The 19,583-nt window shown below is 44.3% G+C and overlaps 1 long non-coding RNA gene across 1 annotated transcript; it reads left to right on the top strand.

The window, feature by feature from the left end:
* Positions 1-13,616: 13,616 nt before the first annotated feature.
* AU041480 (expressed sequence AU041480) lies at positions 13,617-18,621 on the top strand. The gene is made up of 3 exons (NR_168912.1): positions 13,617-13,821; positions 16,428-16,488; positions 16,606-18,621. It is a non-coding gene; the product is annotated as an expressed sequence AU041480 (long non-coding RNA).
* Positions 18,622-19,583: the final 962 nt, after the last annotated feature.

Genomic DNA, 19,583 nt, shown 5'->3' with positions numbered 1-19,583 from the left:
GGCTTCCTAGGACTTAAAAATGTCTCCATGTGAAGGAGTGGGACTGTGCCTCCCTCATCCTACTAGAATGGAGAATCGGAACAGAAAACCAAGCTAGGCTCAAAAAATAAAGCTTTACTTGAGGACTGTGACACCTGTCCCCAGACACACAGGACTTATGAAAACAGTGCCACAAGAAGGCACCCTGTGGGAGGCGTCATATTAAACTTTTACGGGTTCGGGAAGGTGCAGGCAAGCATGTGTATTCTTGTGTGAGAACCCTAATATCTTAGGCCCTTGGGGAAGTTTTAAAAAAAGGAGAAGAGTTGGTTAAGCTAATAAATAAAAACCCTGTACAAAAGTCACACCCTCCTTTTGTGGTTTGATTTGGCTGTCTTCACTTTAAGCTTGCCTGGAGGCTTTGTAATCCCCAACCCAAGGCTGGTTAGAGCTAATCGGTGCAGTTTCCTTAACAAAGCCGAGGCGGGTCTGTGGTTCAGAAGCAAAAGATGCAGGAATTTAGTTCTTCTGAACACAGATGCACCATATTTACAGAACCCCTGATCTGTTCCTGGTGCCGAGGGGCTTCTTGACCTCTTGTGAGGATAAATAAGGGCAGGGGGCTCGGTTCCTAGCAGGTCGTTCCTTGTCTTAGTCTCAGAAAGAAGGATAAATGTGCCAAGCCTGGCTCCTTAGGGATTGGGATTCCTGCATCACTTCCTTATTTGTAGGCCGGGAAGTTTCTCTACTAGTCATGAAAGCAAGAGAAGAGAGAGAAAGCATCCCATAGACTGAGCATGGCCCCAGGCAGTGCTTTGAAGCATTCACTGATTGATGCTGGCCATGGTGATGCTGCTAAGCCCTTGCATCAGACAGGATCCAGAGAAGCTGAGCCACGGAGGAAAGGATCTATCTATCATCGATCATCTCCATCTATTATCTATTTATCACCCATCTAAATATTATCTATTAGTTATCTACCTATCAGTTATCTACTTGTCTATCCTTGTCTTAAGGTTTTACTACTGTGAACAGACACCATGACCAAGGCAAGTCTTATAAGAACAACATTTAATTGGGGCTGGCTTACAGGTTCAGAGGTTCAATTCATTGTCATCAAGGTGGGAACATGGCAGCGTTCAGCTGAGAGTTCTACATCTTCATCTGAAGGCTGCTAGCAGAATACCTACTTCCAGGCAGCTAGAACTAGGGCCTTAAAGCCCACATCCACAGTGACACACCTACTCCAACAAGGCTACGCCTCCTAATAGTGCCACTCCCTGGCCCAAGCATATACAAACCATTACAATCCTCTGAGATCTATCAGTTATCTATCTTCTACCTATCAACTATGTATGGGTATGTCTATCAACTATTATGTCTATGTATCTATCTGTCAATGTATGTATGTATGCATGCATCTATCTATCTATCTATCTATCTATCTATCTATCTATCTTTATCATCACCTGCTTATCAATGTCTACCTACCTTGATATTGATCTACATACTAATTATCTACCTACAGATTACTTACTTATCTATCAATAATATAGCTATTGCCATTTAACTGTATCTACCTACTCACCTATCATTTATCTATCTTCACCTTGTAATGACTTATCGATATCATAGGTATACACACATTCACACATACACACACAGACTTAATCACAGAGGTTTGGGCCCCCACAGTCTGGGAGTTGGGCAGGGTGTGTTAATGGTAACTGGTGGTGCTGACTCAGGTAAGCGGGTAACCTATGTTCTTGTCCTGCTAAGGACAGATTGCTTCCAGTTTAAAGCCAGTTGCTTCTAGGTTATTACAGATCTGTCGCAGGAACCAAACCGAAGACCTCATCATGACTCCAACTCTGTTAGAATATTTTGCATCAAGAATGCTGTGCTGTATCTTTCCACAAAATCTCCATTCCTATCAAAAGTTTCTGGGTTACTCTGAGTCTCTGAAGGTCCCTGAAGACTGAAATGATTAGACTGACTCAATTTATTGGCAGCTGAAGCTGACAACATTAGACTGGATAGTGTTAGGGCCTCAGCTTCCTCATCTGAACAGTGTAAAGAGTGACAGAGCCCATAGCATTGTCCTGAAGAGTAAACGGTACAATGTACTAACAGCTAAAGTAACTGCATTGTCAGTTATTACCAGTTTCTGGTAGATAGTGGTTCTAAGTAATGGCATGTCCTAAGTTAAGCTTTACCCACAAACATCTCATAGAACTTTAAAAACACTTCCTCTTTACTGACTGGTGGTCGTACAAGAAGTATGTTGGGGAGTTAGCTGTGTCCACTCAGGAACATGGGAAAACCAGGGACTGTAGACAGTGGAGTTGGTTTGAAAGTTGTTGGTTTGCGAGACCCACTTGACACCCAGTGAGGAAGGACAAATGGGCTGTACAAGTGTGGGGTTGTTGGATCAGAGAAGTAGACGAAGGAAATCAGAGGTAGCACAAATCAGATCAGCCGCATGACATTTGCGACGGGTGTTTTAGGGAGTCAATCTTGCATTAAAGTAATGAGCGGGCAGGGAAGACTGGGGGCATTGGGAAGAAGGGGCTGGCGCTTGTCTAGGGATGATGGAAAATCTGGTTGGTATGGGAGTAAGAAGACGACAAAGAAAGGCGGTTATTCCGGGGCTGAGGGGGGTGGAGTCAAGGATTGGCTAAGGAGGGTGAAATTGCATCCAAGGTTCCGTGTCTAATGACAGAAATAGAAAGGGTTAATGGATGTAGGGCACGGTTTGGGAGATGACGTAGAAAATTATATAGGGTACTTTCATTTGAATTTTGATAATATAACAGAATTTTGATAATATTCAAGTGGCAATACTCAGGAGGAAGTCATTCTGTACTCTCAGAGGCTGGCTCGCTCACCCATCTTTGCAGGGCTTAAAGATGAAGCTCTGAAGTGGAATGAGTCCCAAGAACTTCCACTAAGTGTAAGTTTGAAAATATACCAGGATAGGCCATCTTTTCTCTGATTGCAAACTGTCAACAAGTGAGGCACAGCAATTTCTCATTTTCCACGGTACTTACGATCAGTGAATTTGCTCTGAGCATTGGATTAGCAAGTCCTGAGGAGCTACCTCAGGAGGAAACACATGCTTAGTTCCTGTGAGTGTCTCGTCACAGTGTTTTCTTCAGCCAGTCAATACATTATCTCTCTCTCTCCCCTCTCTCTGAATAGTATCCTGTAGTGTGTGTGTGTGTGTGTGTGTGTGTGTGTGTGTGTGTGTGTAGGCCAAGGCTGAGGGCTAGGAGTTCCACTATTGTTCTTCATCTTAGCTTTTAGACAGGGTCTTTCACTGACCCCGGAGCTGACCAGTTGGCTGGTGCTAGTCTTACAGAAATGCAAGACCACACCCAGCTTTTACAGTGTGCTGGAGAGCCAACTCCTGCACAGAAAGTTCTTTATAAATAGAGTTACCTCCCTAGCTGTCTTAGGATTTCCATTGCTGTGAAGAGACATCATGACATTGTAAGGCAACTCTTATAAAGGAAAACATTTACCTGGGACTGGCTTGTCATTTCAGCAGTTCAGACCGTTATCATCAGGGCAGCATGCAGGCAGACATGGTGCTGGAGGAGCCTAGAGTTCTACATCTCCATCCAGAGCCAACCAGGAGGAGACTGGCTTCTGAAGGAGCCAGGAAGAGAGTCTTCTCCTCATTGGGCAGAGCTTGAACACTGGACCTCAAAGCCATGACCCCTACAGCTGAACTTCCTTCAATAAGGCCACACCTACCCCAAAAGGCCACACCCCCTAGTATTGCCACTTCTCATGAGCCAATCCTATTCAAACCACCACACTGATTTGCTTCATTTTGGATGTTTCTCCTTAAAGACACTTTATTTAACATAGATAGTCCACTTAGCGCTATAGAATGCTTGACTGACTGACTGCATATACTCTCCCTGCGTGAACTGTCTCTAACATGTCATGCATTCTTGCGTTTAGGAGAGCTATGCTTGGGGACCACTTGATATCGAGATATCAACTGACCATTTGATATTGAGTTTAGGAGGGTCTTCAGTGCTATGTTTGGGGACCATTTGATATTAAGAACTCACCAACAAGGGGTAGAGAAATGTGAACGGTGGTGCATGTTTAAATGAGTGCTGAGAGAAAAAGGCTGCCAGTTGCTTTGCTAGCTTTCTGCTGGAACATGCTAGGTGGGGGATTTGAAGCTTTCAGCGCTCCACACACGTCCAGAAACTACCCCCGAGTGCTGTGAGCACTGACTTAGAGGTCATAAATAAGTGTCGTGAAATAGGTGGATCACAAAACTGGAATCGGGATAACGGGGTCATTGTGCTTGCCTGAGGACACAAGGTGAACAACAGGAACGACTGTTTGCTGTTTAGTCCCTAAAGCCTGAGGCTTTGGAGTCCATTTGTAAATTAACTTGTAAATATTTGTCGTTGGAGAGTAAACTTGGACGTGAACCACCATAAAGATGTTGGGCCAAGCTCGACTGGAGCCCTTTCTTCTGCATTTCTTACCACTTGAGCCGACTTGTGTCAGCAATAGCAGCTTCACACTAATTGTCTGTGTTGGTCACTAGCTGCATTGCTGTGACAAAATACTCAGTAAGAAGCAACTTTAGGGTAAAGGGCTTATTTCGGCTTACAGTTTGAGTGTGTGGTCCGATGTCAGGGAAGGCATGATGGCAGGAACCAGGGACTCCTGCTCATTATGTGCAGTCAGGGAGTAGAAAAGATAAGTGGTGGTATGTAATTTAGTCTAGTACATTTTTATCCAGTCTAGTACCCCAACCCATGAGATAGTGCTGCCCACCTTGAGGGTGGGACTCCCCCCCTCAGTTGACTCTTCACAGAAATGTACCCACAGGTAGGTGTATCTCCTGGATGATTCTAAATACAAGTTTAGTCAAGTTAACCATGGCGATTAGTCCTCACTCCCTCAATAGTCCTTGTATTGGTGTTTGAATATGCTTAGCCCAAGGGGTGGCACTATTAGAAGGTGTGGCCTTGTTGGAGGATTTATGGCATTGTGGGTGTGAGTTTTAAGACCCTCCACCTAGCTGCCTGGAAACCAATTTTCTACCGACCTTCAGATGAAGATGTAGAACTCTCAGCTCCTTCTGTACCATGCCTGCCTGGATACTGCCATGTTCCCACCTTGATAATAATGGAATGAACCTCTAAACCTGTAAGCCAGCCCCAGTTAAATGTTGTCCTTATAAGAGTTGCCTTGGTCATGGTGTCTGTTCACATGAGTAAAGTCCAAGCTAAGACAAACCCCAAGATCTTAGTGACTCACTATATACAATAAGGTACATTTCTTGTTCACAGGGGCAAGTCACATAGTCAGGCCAACGGGCATCTGGGGATGCAGGGTCCTTTCACCCATCTGCTAAGCTATTGGAAGGGACCAGAAATCTTCTACTGGGTTTTCTACAAGTTGGCCACCAAAGGGTGAGAAAAATCCTGTGGCTGTCTTGGGGGCCAGGACTTGGCAATGGCACAGTATTGGCCTCTGCACTTTACTAGCCAGAACACAGTCATGACCCTCCATACCTAGAGGTGGGAGCCAGAGAAATGCTGGGGACGTACAAGGGTTGTGTGTTTGTTCCTGATATTGCAACGAAGACCACACTCATTTATAAATGTCCAGCCCATTGATTTGGGGGTCAGAGGTCCAAATCAAGCTGGATGGATCTGAATTCTAATGGGATATTCACGTGGGGGGAGATTGCTGGAGAAACAGCAGTCACCTGGGAAACAAAACCACTTAGCCCACACTGTATGAGACACTGTCAACCGTGTCCTGAGGAAGACTCCACAACTCTTCAGAAGTGGGGTTTAGGAGAGAGGGGGCTCAGCCTCTGCCTTTGCTGTGGGGCAGGGCCTCCTTTTGGGATCCTTCCCTCTTTGACCTTGACCCTTGTGATGGTTTGTATATCCTTGGAGTGGCATCATCTGAAGATGTGGCCTTCTTGGAATAGGTGTGACCTGGTTGGAATGGGTGTGTCACTGTGGGTGTGGGTATAAGATCCCTACCCTAGTTGCCTGGAAGTCAGTCTTCCACTAGCAGCCTTTAGATGAAGATGTAGAACTCTCAGCTCTGCCTGTGCCATGCCTGCCTGGATACTGCCATGCTCCCACCTTGATGATAATGGACTGAACCTCTAAACCTGTAAGCCAGCCCCAATTAAATGTTGTTTTTTATAAGACTTGCCTTGGTCATGGTGTCTGTTCACAGCAGTAAAACCCTAACTAAGACAACCCTGAAAGGTCAGAAACCATGAGGCTGGAAGCATTTATGGAGGGAAAGGCTTCAACAGTTTGTGTGTTCCCAGATATAGCAAGAATTATGAAAATACAATTTATGTCCTTTGGAATTTTTATCACTATTAAGGAGTAGACATTTTTGGTCACTGAACTGACACTGGTTTTGGCTTGAAAAGGGTCAGAGACTTTATTATTATTATTATTATTATTATTATTATTATTATTATTTGCTGTTTAGTGGCCTCATAAGTCACAGTTGTCTGAGTTTCTCTCTGAGGCAGGAGAACTTTATCCAATAAATATGCTTTAAGGAGCATTGGCTTCTTACTGAGCTTAAATGTGTTCCTTGTTCAGAGAACCCCTTCGGAAAGTTCCCCTCAGCAGGCTGTGTGTTAGCACACCGCGGCTTGACTCAGTCCGTGGCTGTTCACGGTGCTTAGGATCCTGTAGCATAGACAGGTGTACAACTTTCCTCTTCACTGATGGGCTACCTGCCACTTGGCCCATCAACTGTGTGAAATGGGTGGATGTGTGCTCTCTGTAAGAAAGCAGGCTGAGCAAGCCGTGAGGAGCAAGCAAGTCAGCAGCGCCCCTCCATGGCCTCTGAATGAGCCTCCAGGTTCCTGCTAGGTCTGAGCTCCTGTCCTGACTCCCTTCAGTGATGAACAGTGATGTGGAAGTGTGAGCCAAATAAACCCTTTCTTACACTCTGTCTTGATTAGGTTACTATTGCTGTGATGAAAAACCATGACCAAAGCAAGTTGGGGAGGAAAGAGTTCTTACAGAACTCAGACCACCACAGCAACACCCACAATGAGCTACCCCTCCCCCAAATAAATCACCAAGAAAATGATGGCTCACCTACATCCTGATCTTTTGATTTTTTTCCTTTAAGATTTATTTTATGTATGTGAGTACACCGTTGCTGTCTTCAGACACACCGGAAGAGGGTATCGAATCCCATTACAGATGGCTGTGAGCCACCATGTGGTTGCTGGGATTTGAACTCAGGACCTCTGGAAGAGCAACCAGTGCTCTTAAATGCTGAGCCATCTCTCCAGCCCCTACATCCTGATCTTATGGAGACCTTTTCTTAATTCGAGTCTCCTTCCTCTTTGGTGACTCTTGCTTATGTCAAGTCAACATAAAACTAGCCAGCACCTTGCTCTCACCCACCTAAGAAAGACAGCTCTACTTCCATAGGCGTGTGAAGCCAGGAAGTCATGTGATCCAATTAAGTTCAATCACCCTGGGAATATGAATCTTGGGCACACTAACAGAAAAATCTATCAGAGGGTGGCGGCATCTGGGTCGGCCCCCAACGATGGGCAGCGGCCTCTGAGGTGGGGGTGGGTGGAGGGGACCGTCCTGCCACGGTGGGTAAGCAGTGTGCGCTCTCCAGTGATCCTGCTCTCCATCTATGCCTACCACGCGAAGCGGGAGGAGAGGGACCCGGAGCACCAGGCCCTCTGCGACTTGGGACCCTGGGTGAAGGAAGTACTCTGCCACCCTGATGGGGGTGGAGGATTTGGTCTTTTTGGGTTCCATTTCTGGAAAAGATGGTGTTTTAAACCAGCCAAACAGTGTCTTTGGACTTGTATTTTACATACTACAGTTATTGATTGGCAGGACAGCCAGCACATTTGCAGCTCTGGGCCTCATGACCTCCTTCATTGTGTCTGTGGTGGGCTCTGTATCTGGCCTACATTCTGTACTTTGTGCTGAAGGAGTTTTGCATCATCTGCGTCCCCACATAAGTGCTGAACTTCTGCTTCCGCTTCCGCTTCCGTTTCCTCCTCCTCCTCCTCCTCCTCCTCCTCCTCCTCCTCCTCCTCCTCCTCCTTCTCAATTACAAAGACTAGCTGCAGCCTAAGGAAGACTGACGCCCAAGGATCTCCACCCAACCACCTCAAACACTTCTTTCATTAAGTTTATTTTGCAAGTGTTTTTTTTTTTTAATTCACAACAGACACTCTCCCTGAGAATCTTCAACTAATTTTTAAAAGTATTGTACATTAGAAGGGGCCCTAGCTATTTCCTGTGTCAGTCTTCATTTTAAATCGGGATAAAAGGGTTCGTGGAGCCAATTGAAAGCCAAGCTTTAACTTTACATTGAAGGCATTTCTGAGATAATAAAATGTAGCCCTAGCCCCAGATCCTCAACCGTAAAGAGAGCAGCCATCGCTAGTAATTCTTTAATGTGTTTAAATTCAATTTCAGGTATAACAGATGTGATCATGAACATGAAAATATTTTAGAATAGATACTGCATTAAATATTGCCATGTTTACAGTTTAAAAAAAGAGAAAAATCTACTAGACAATCTAATAGAAAAATGGGAGATGGTTGAAGGTGGTGTGCCCCAAAACAAGTCTGAGAGAAGCTGGCTGGGTGTTTCTGTCCCAGGGCCTTCCTGGGTCCTGTTACCCCAACCTGTGTAATTTAGCCTTTTCTTTAACCCACTAAGTCTTACCCTTCTAACCCTCTTTAAAAGCTTAGCTAATTTCTCAATTCTTTGTCAAAACACATTAAGAGTTATGTTTGTTTGTTTGTTTATTTATTTATTTTAACAATGAATACCCTTATTGCTCACCTGTCTGAAGCAGTGTGGAAACTTCTAGCAACATCTGGAAGGATTGGAGGCTTGCTTTACTTTGATTTACTGTTAGTGTTACAGAGAATCTTCTCTCCATTTTCCTAACACAGTTTCAATCTTATTCCTTTTTTTTTAATTAAAACTATCTATTTTTATGTATGTGTATGTGCCTATGTTGTCTGGGTACATGTGTGTGAGTACCTGGAGAAGGCCTGAAGAGAGCATCGGACCCCCTGGAGCTGGGGTTACAGACGGCTGGGAGCTGCCCTCGGGGAGTGCTGGGAACAGAACGCAGGTCTTCTGGGGAAGCAGCAAGCATTCTTAAACCACGGAGCCCTCCCTCTAGCCCCCACTCTAGCCTCCACTTTGATTTCTTGAGAGTTGTTTGTTTTTTAGTACAATGATTGTGGCCAACAAATCAACTCACTTGTGACTTGTAATACAGCTGGTTTGTATTAGTTTGCAGCAGGCACCCTTAGTGAAATGATCTCGTGTCGAATTAATTTTGCTGATACGTGGGGTGATTCACAAGTACGTTAAGTCACAGAATTAGACACAGCCTTCTTACACAACCACCTTCGAGATTATAAACAATGACATAATCAGTAAATACTGGCACAAAGGGTGGCCTACCATGATATTAAGGGTTTCTTCAGTGAACATACTTACGGGTTACTATATTCTTACTTTAATATACATCAGGGGGGAAAAAGGCAAGTATGAAAGTAGAGCAACTTGTGATTTGAATTGGCAGCGCATAATAACAGTTCAGAGCAACTGGGCCAGAAACACCATTCCATTTATAGCACTGCATGCAGGGTTAGCTGAGTTTGGTAAAGAAAAACTTCCAGGTGACTTAAGCAATAGATGAGTTCTATAGAAAGATGAGCTGAATCACTAAGAACTGTGTGTCCTGGGGAGAGTATGAAGAAATGACTCCACGCCCACAATTAAGCTACCAAACTATGTCATAAATGGAGATGTGTGTCGATTTTCTGAATTCTGCCTACTTTTACCCAGACTTTTAAAGACAGTGGAAAATACCCAGAGGAGAAAGATTCTCAGAGCTAACACCTGGGCTTGTCACGATTCTCCTAAGAGTCAAATTTGAGCCCCACCGCAATCATGTCAATGAACAAACAGGATGAATGAGATCAATAGCCCGCGTGTGCTTTACAGAATCACGGTAAGGAAGATTACTTAAGTAAATAAAGAGCCCTGTTGCTCTGTTGCTAGGACATGTGGAAAGATTGGCTTTCACGTGCCAAGTCGTGCAACTGACAGCGGGGAAATATTGCCAAGTGCCTGGAAGAGATAGAGGACTCTGTGTGCCAAAGACTCTGGAGCAGCTGGGATAGGGCTGATGGCCACAAACATCCGTGCTTCCTGTGTTTCAAAATTAAGGGCAACTTGCAGGAGAGTCCTGGTTGAGACTATCCATGAGTCTATGGGATCTCCCTTGGGTTGTAAATTTAATAAGAATAATCTCTTTTTTTTTCCAACATGAGGAGAGGAGGAATTTTATCAACTACTTTCTGAGTCAAATGGCCATGTGACCGTATGAGGACCATGTGGTCATTCTCCTATTGGTGGTAAATGACATTTCCTCTTAAATTTAAACGTCTCTTGAATTCGTAAGGGGATTTGGGTATGCTTTCACTTTTTCCATATTAAGCTGGATCTGATTTGTTAATTTTTGAAATGATATTTGTACCAAAGTCCTGAGTGTATCTGCTTTATTCTCCTGGCATCAGACTATAGTCGTTTAGTTTGTTATCAAGTCTCATTATATGACCATTCGGGACTTCCTTTCTTCTGGGGTCAAATTTAGAAACTATAATCTCTAGGAATTGTTTGTTTATTGTTGTGAGTGGATGGAGCCCAGGGCCTTGTGAACTCTCAGTGGCTGAAGACCAAGGCCCGTCCCAGGCCTTTTCTGTATAGGTTCTTGCTTTGCAGCTGGAGCAGGGTCTTATTCACATGCCTCACCTCCTTGGTGCTGCGTTTACAGGTGTGCACCAATGTACCCAGACCAGGAATTTTCTTATTTTACCTCAGTTTCAAATTTGCCAAGATATTTGGTGAAGTAATTGTAATCAGATAAAATAATCACAACAATTCAAATATACTTTTTTTTAGTATATATGGCTTTATAGTTATTTGCTTTTAAAAACCCCATTGTCCATCTTTATCCATGCCGTCTCTAGCTTTTTTGTTTCTTACATATTTAAACACGAAAATTTAAAGTTGCATATTTCTCTCCTATTTCCACATTAGAGATATATATTGTCTACTTTTTAAATCTCTGTGTATATATGTGCCATGGTTTTCATTCATGTCTATGTTTTCAACGTCTTACAAGTTGCCATACACAAAGTTCATTATTGTTCAAATTTATTTAGCATCAAAAGGTTCTATTTGATGATGTCTAATTTCTAGAAAAAAATTTAAATTTCCATTTTGACTCCTGATTTCATCTCAAAATAAAAAGAGAGTGTATGATCCTGGGTTTGTGAAATTTACTCTGTTACTGTTTGACCCAATTTATGGTCAGATTTTCTTAGAAGGATTCCATGTGTGCTTGAGAAAAAAATGTGCTTTGCATACGTGACTGTGCAGTCAGGTCTCTCAGTGCACGGCTTGGGCATTCCACAATGCTGTTACTTCATCCAGTTTATCTGCCCACAGTGGAGAAATGGGTGATGAAAGCCACTCCTCGTGGCCTTGAGGTTGTATGCTACAAAATTTTCAATTTTGCTATGTATAACAACAACGAAAAATGTAGTTATTCCTAATTTTTGTTTTTGCACCCAAACAAAGGCAGTGCATTTGGACACCTTTGCCAACACTCACATGGAACCCACTCTCTTGTGTGTAAAGCCAGAATTTCTGTTATCTTGTTTCTAGGCCATACATCTTTATGATACTCTATTTTAAATTTTCTTCGTTCTCCAGATCCTCTCTCCAAGTCTGCCTTTTCTTCCTGAACCACCTTTAGAAGCCCCTCTAGAGAAAGGTCTACAGGCAATGATTGCTTTCAAGGTTTATTCACTGGAGGATGCCTCCTTGTACCTAATCCTTGAAAGGTAATTACACTGAGTACATAGACCTAGAACTGTGTTTACTTTTCCACCTGTGGTGGTTTGAATACGCTTGCCCCATAGGGAGTGGTACTGTTAGGAGGTGTGACCTTGTTGGAGGAAGTGTGCCACTGTGCTTTGAAACTCTCTCAGTGACAGAGTCAGTTTTCTGCTGGATGCAGTCAGGTTGAGATGCTGAACTCTCAGCTGCCCCTGTGCCGTGCCTGCTTGGATGCTGCCATGTTTCCTGCCGTGATAATAATGGCCTGGAACTTTGAACCTATAAGTCATCCCCAATTAAATGGCGTCCTTTGTAAGAGGTGCCTTGGTCATGGTGTCTGTTCACAGCAGTACAACCCCAACTAAGACACCGTCCAAGTCGGAAGATTTTGTTGCTTTGGTTTCCTCTTGAGAGGTTTCCTTTTGCAGGCCTCCCTTACTGCTTTCTGGCTAATCTTCTTCATCTGTTGAACCCAGGTGTGTGCAGACCTGGGTTTCCTCATTGACACTCATTTGCTTCCTGCATCTGTGGATTTGTATCTCTCCTCATTGTTCAGCTACAGTTTCACTGCATGTTGCTTCTCGGTCCAGTCAGCCCTTGCCTCCTTGGATTTTGCCTGGATACCCATTAGATCTTTCAATGCCATTTCATCTGTTTACTTCTTTACAGTCTCTGTCTTCCTCTCTCTCTCTCTCTCTCTCTCTCTCTCTCTCTCTCTCTCTCTCTCTTTCTCTCTGTCTCTCTCTCTCTCTCTCTCTCTCTCTGTGTGTGTGTGTGTGTGTGTGTGTGTATATACAATGTTGGTAATTTCTTTTCTGATTTTTGTTTCTTTTGTTTGTTTGCTTGTTTGTTTGTTTTTTCAGACAGGGTCTTTCTACATAGCCATGGCCATCCTCTGCCACACCATCTCCAGTAGGATCTGTGTGAGAAGTTCCACAGACTGAGACAATTGATCTCAAAAGGGGGAGGCCTCCTGGAACGAGTTGTGGAACTCTTCGCCCAAGAAAAAACATTGTGCTCTAGTTCTCATGGCAATCTATATGTTTTGTTTTCTCTTATTCCTTTTCTTATTTACATGTTCCTGGTAGCCTAGGCCAAGATCTTAAGCGAGAATCACGCATGGGTAAGAAACCCTAAGGAAACCAATGCTTTACTTTCTAAATCATTTACAAAACTATTATGATAGTAAAAACTTTCCCAACAATAAAATTTCATATGGCTACACATGTGTCATCGGAGGTAGATTTTGGTATATGGTAAAGAAAGCCTTGATTAGAAAGAATTAAAATAGTTTAAATTTATACATTGAAGATTTATAAAAAATCAGGCACTAGATGTTAAATAATAATTGACCATGGGGCTGGAAAGTTAGATCAGTGGTTAAGAGCACTGACCATTAAAGATTTATTAACCTGCTCCTGGAAATATGCCACTAGCCTTGGACGACAGCCCCCATTAAATACATCCTTTTAGAATTGTTTTGATGATTTATAATGATGTTACCTGTTCTGTTTGTGATTCACTGAATACATAGTTTCAGAGTTGCGATGCTTGAATGATTTTTGTCCTTTACTGTGCCAAATGCTTTTTGTTGGTATTTGTGATTGTTTCACTGGATATAGTTTCTAAGAGATGTAATGTTTGTTTTTGTTTTTTAATGTATAAAATCCCCTACTTGAGAGCTGCAAAACACACTCAGATTCAAACTGCCTCTGTGTTTGATTCTGTTTGTCACTGCCGAATCCTTACCCATCTAGCTTTGAGGACCCTCATTCTAGGGACCCCCACACCCGACTGGGCTGGTCTGTAGCAATCCTTGAACTCACTCTACAGACCAAACTGGCCTTGAACTCAGAGATCTGCCTGCCTTTTGTCTCCAGTGTACTGGAATTGAAGGTGTGTGCCTTTATGCAGTTTCTTAAAGAGCCTTTCACGTCTCTAATTTTTCTCTTTTGTCGTGTCTAGTCTACTATTTAGAATGTATTATCCATAATAATGTTTTTATTTATGTTATGCTTGACCATGCTTAAGTCATCATTTATCTTGTCATATTCTTATTTCTACCGCTACATAACATTGTTTTGCATTTTGAATTTAATAATTTTAATATGGCAAACACGTAGAAGCTTTGTCTTGTATCTGTTGAGTCTTCTCATGTATTTTCTCCTTTAAGGGTTCTAGGATGACTTGTTTAATTGGTCTTAAACTGTGGAAGTTCCAAGGGCCTAAGTTGGGATGTTTTACTGTGTTTGTTAGGAGAATCTCTCTGATCTAGGACTCAAGGATTTAGACTAATGTGAAGATCAGACGATGTCAGATCCACTCTCTGCCTGTGATTAGCTTGGACATCAATGTTGACAGCTCTTTAAGCCCCTTGACACACATATGTGACGTCGGCTAGACCTTCCTTCCCAGATCTCATCTAGGGATTTGTTTCTCTGCTGATGTCCTCATTCAAGATGCCCTTCTGATGTCTGATCTGAAGTACTTTCATGCTTCCCAAACTTCCTCTATACCTTTATTCTTCCCCACTTCTCTGATCTCCAGATAGCCACCTAGTATTTTTAAAATATGATTCTGAAGTCTTCCAAGATAATGGGCTGTCTCCCCTCTATCTACTGCTCCTCTGTAAGGAGTGCTGGCTCAGTGGCCTCCTCTTGCCTCCAGTCTTCTTTTTAATGAACTCTAACCTATCTTTAACACCCGATGCCTGTAGGTCCCTTGCATCCAACTTTCTGTCTAGTCACTGTCCATGATCAAACCTGCTTTCATCTTTGCTCCCTGCCGTCCTCACTTCCAAGGGAATTATCTTTTCTTCAAGGCCCAATCAAGTGATTTTTCTCTTTTTCATAATTCCCACCCCCAGTTGAGAGCTGCTGACAGCTGCTGGCTGCTGGGGGAGGGAGAGTCAGTTTTCATTAAGGACATGGTACCTAGTAGGTAGGTGGACCGTGCTCCAGTGGATGGCCCATGCCTGTGTTTATATGGGCAGTACAAGTCTGACTCAGTAGGCTTTTAAAACTCTAGACCACCAACTCAAAGCAACATGGATGTGAAGCTGAGAGGAAGTGCATCTGGGAGAAGGTGCAGGAGAGTGGAGGGTAAATATGATCACAATACACTTCGTGTATGTATGAAACTCTTAAAGGATTATCAGAATATTATCTTAGAAATAGTGACTTTCCAGGCCAGGTGTGGTAGTGCTCACCTTTAATCCCAGCACTCAGGAGGCAGAGGCAGGTGGATCTCTGTGAGTTCAAAGCCAGTCTAGTCTACAAAGAGTTCCAGGACAGCAAGGGCTGTTACAAAGAGAAACCCTGTCTGGAAACCCAAAAACCAAAACCAACCAAACAAAAACAACTGCTAAGATGCCCTTGTGAGTGCATGCGAGCACACACACTTATGTGTGTATATGTACAGAGGTCTTTGTCTCAGAAAGTAATATTGTATTCCTTTCTTTCTTTTTTCTTTTTCTTTTTTGCCTGCCTTTGATGTCAGATTCTGTTTCATCTCTCTAAGTCAGTTTTCTCTTCTGTTCACTCCAACCCCATCTTTGGGATTTTCAACATGAAGACAACTGCTTTTACGGCACCCTAAATGTCTTTCTGGAGCACAAGCAGACACAATGGAGAAACCTGTAGTGGCTGTAACTGATTCCAAGGCTCCCCAGGGCTTTTGGATGGAGCAGGGCACACACGGGGGTGTATTTTGGATGGAGCGGGGCACACACAGGGATGTATTTTGGATGGAGCGGGGCACACACGGGGCTGCATTTGGAGCATGGTTTAGGGGCCAAAGTCTGAAGATCTGTGGTTTCTGTACATTAGGAAAACAAACTCAAGTAAACCAAAGGCTCACCCGAGCAGATGAGAGCCACAAGTCATAAGAGCATCTGTGTTCACCAGGAGAAGGTGAGCTGTGTGGTGTAGGGCAGAGCTCCGGTTCCTTTGATGGAGGGCTCTGCTCATTATGGAGATTATGCTGGTGAGCCAGCCCTTCCTAATAGACCCATGACAGGTCCTTGATTTGATGAGTGACTCAGTAGTTTCAAGTTTCTTGTTGCTTTTGGTACTTCACATATTTTCTTTCTTGGCAACAGTTCTAACAAGGCATCCAGCTTTAAAACACTTACCACTGGTACGTTCATGCCAGGCTTTATGACAATGCTCACCGCAAAATGAAAAGAAGGATATCCAGCTCGCCCAATTGGCCTTGTCTCTGAGCTTACTAACCATTGCAATATGCAAAATGATCATCTTGCTGCAGTCCAGCCTTGACTTGAGATGAAGTTTATTTATTCATACACACCTAAGTCATATGTTAGAGGACAATGTGCCATGGCCATATTGGAAGACAGTTTTTCCACACATTTGTGCCTGTGTGCCTCTGCTTATCGTAATGTTCTGCATGCAATAGGTATTCTAGGAATGTCTTTTTAAAAATCCATGAAGTTGTTTATAAAAAAGATTTTTAGAGATTCAGTGTGTGTTCCATTTTTTCAGGAGTTTCATGGGTTGGCATCATGGTGTAAGCACATGTCAAAGTGAGAACTCATGTTGTATGGTATGTCTGCCTCAGGCTTTTATAATTCTGCAATACAATTTAGAATGTTATTCTAGATATAGAACAAGTCCAGAGTCCCATGAAAGCTACCTTTCTTTGTTCTATCTCTGTGACCAGAAGAACTTCCATGAGGCCTCCCATCTCTTCTCCCCAGTTCTTACCATCATACCCCAGAAAACCAACCTCCCTCACAGGAATTCTCCAGCAGCAAGCAGCTCCGGAGACGAAGCTGTCCTGAGGACCAAGATGCCACATCTGCACCCCAAGATAAAGAATCTACATCAGCTGCTGTCGGAAGGGAGGACATCAGCCACGGTGAGCATCACCAACGTGAGAGAAGAGAGGACTTGGATGGATGAGCTCCTGACACCTCCTCACCTCCAGCTTGGAAATGAGCAGTCAGCCTCTCATAACTGACTAGATGCACCTCGCTAGTGGGATGAAAAAGACCGTTTCTAAGATGTCATTGCTGCAGGGTCTCTCTGCCCCAAGTCACCCACCTGTCTACAGGTTCACAGGATCGTGCAGGGTGTTCACCATAGCCAGGGGGCGGGGCAGGAGTGGAATGACCAGATTACACTGGTTTCTTGCAAAGGGCCATTCTTCCAAGTCTGTACCGCTGAATCAAGACTGTCCATACATGAACTCACAAGCCCTTTTCATGTGCTTGCTACAAGGTAGGGCGTGTGCTAGGTCCTAAGGGTGCAGGGTATAGTGTATGTAATTTAGATGAAAATGTCCCTCGAAAGTCTATGTGCTAAAGTCTGGTCCTCAGTTGGCACTGTTGGAAGGCAGTAGAAACTTTGAGATGTGGGGAAGAGTTGGGGGGTCTTGAGTTCATGGGGTAGATGCCTTAGGATGGGATGGTGGAACGGAGACCTTTCCGTTTTTCTCCTTTTTGTTTCCTGTCAATGTGGTGAATGATTTGGATCTCTGTGTGTTCCCACTATGATGTGCTTTGCTGGTCCAGGCCCGAAGCAACCGGAACTAACAGCACTCTCCACTCTGTGATGAGATGCTTAGCTCAGCTATTTGTTCCTGTGAGGAGAAGCTGACAGACACTTGGTTGTGAGCAAAACCAAACATGGCACCTATTCTCATGGAGTGTGTAGTCACGCCAGAATAAGGGACAAGGATTAACCCCAAAGATAAGGGCAATTCTACCGCCAGAAGAGCAACTACATATAAAATGGATGCAAGCAGACTTCCCTGACCTAGAGAGGTTTGTGGGCGACTCTAGTAGAAGCTGAGCTTGGAAAGGCTAAGTGAAGGCCGAAAGGGAAAGTCGCCAGTATCCAGCTGTGAGGAGACCCAGTGGCCCTGTGGACTGAGCAGTCAGGTTGTGGATAGGTCTTCTGTGGGTGGCAGACAGGGAACAGGAAGGGGCTTAGACACAGTGGAGATGGAGAAGGATTGGCTGGCTGTGTGTGTGAAGAGAAGCTGGAACAGCTAGATGCTTCCAGAAAAGGAGGATGCCTTGGGGCTGAATGTGCTGAGGGCAAAAGCAGAGAGACAGGTCCTTCCCTGTTCGAGGAGTTCAAGTGCCCCCTTTCTTCCTCAGAGCATCATGTAAATAAGGTCTGAGAATCACCTGGGAGCACTAAGAGAAGGGCTTCATTCAGATGACACAAACCCCACAGAATGTTGTTGATGAGCCGCCTCTGTTAGAAAAGTGCTTGCTGCACAGGCCTGGAGGCCTGAGTCAAGTGCTTAGCATCTGTGTAAAAGCTGGGCATGGCAGAGCATGCCTGTAATTCCAATGCTGGAGTGACAGAGAGGATCCTGGGGTTTGCTGACCAGCCAGTCTAGCTATTCACCCAGCTCTGGGTTTGGTGAGAAGCACTGTCTCAAAAATAATGTGGAGAAAGGCAGCCTGCATGGCTCGGTGGCTGCTTAAAACGCAGGTGTGGAAAATGGCCCTTTTCCCGAGGCTAGAAATACCTGAAGGAGAAATGAAAGAGTCCTTGCCTTGATGCCTCCCAGACAACACTGTTTCTGCTAATGCTACTTTTGATTCTGAGATGGTGCAAAGAGGCTCCAAGCTTGTCCACGGGAAGTCAGGTTGACCGCCCCTGGCTGTGCTGTTTACTGACTGAATAAATATACAAACCCTTTGTCTCTTCTACCTCTGCGAAATGTCTCCTGTGACAGTTCATGATCCTGAAGGAATGGGTGCCACATGAGCTGTTAAGCATTCCGTATGTATAGAGGAGATCACTTGAAGGTTTCCCAGCCGCTCACATGTCAGTTAGAGAGAAGTGGTTGCCACCCCTCTCCCATCAGCTTCAGAAGGGAAGGATTAGCTGCCAGGGCTTGAGAACCTTGCTTGGCTTTTCCATGGGACAGCTCACTGGAGTGATGGCAAGTCAATTTTCCATCAATGGCCAGCTGCTTCTGATGGTACTTTGCAGATGAGCATTTAGGCCTGTGCCAGGTACACAGCTGGGGCACATCACAGGACTACTGAGCCGATAATTAGTTTCCTGATTCTGAGAACAAGTGCCTTTCTGTCCTCTTGCAGGACATGGGCCTTGGAGGACACATTCTGGATGACCCAGCAGCTTAGGACTGTGTGTGCGCAGCTCTGTAGCAGGCTATGGCTTTATATTGGGCCAATAGATACCGTCTCAGCCAGAGCTCGTAAGGAAGCACACGCCAGGCTGACATCTTAAGTCCTTCCTGTTTCACCAATGCCCCAACCCCTTTGTACCAAGGAAGATAACCACCCTGACCTTGCATGGAAGCAAGTCAGAGCTTCTGTGCTCAGGAACTCGCCATGGGCAGTGACACGGCTGCAGAATAATTTTCTGACCACAGACACCATTTCTTTCCTATGCCTCCCAAACTCTGAGAAGATAAATGATTTGACACCCAGGGCTTGCCTGGCTGTGTGTTATCGAGGTTGGCTCCCTCTGGACACTAGGAGAGTGTTTCTCTCAGATCTAATGGTGGTATTGGTGTAAGTGAGATAGACTTCAGTCTGCACTCTCTGCTTTGATCACATTCTGAGTGGTCATGCCCTGTGGAGAGAGGCCTGAGCTTGGGTTCAAAGCTTGGCTGGGCTGTCATGCCCACTGGTTAGAGAACCCAGGACG

Source organism: Mus musculus, chromosome 17 (assembly GCF_000001635.26).
Source record: "Mus musculus strain C57BL/6J chromosome 17, GRCm38.p6 C57BL/6J".
Classification (NCBI taxonomy): domain Eukaryota; kingdom Metazoa; phylum Chordata; class Mammalia; order Rodentia; family Muridae; genus Mus; species Mus musculus.
Note: the sequence above shows the minus strand (reverse complement) of the source record. Positions and strands in the feature narration are given on the sequence as shown.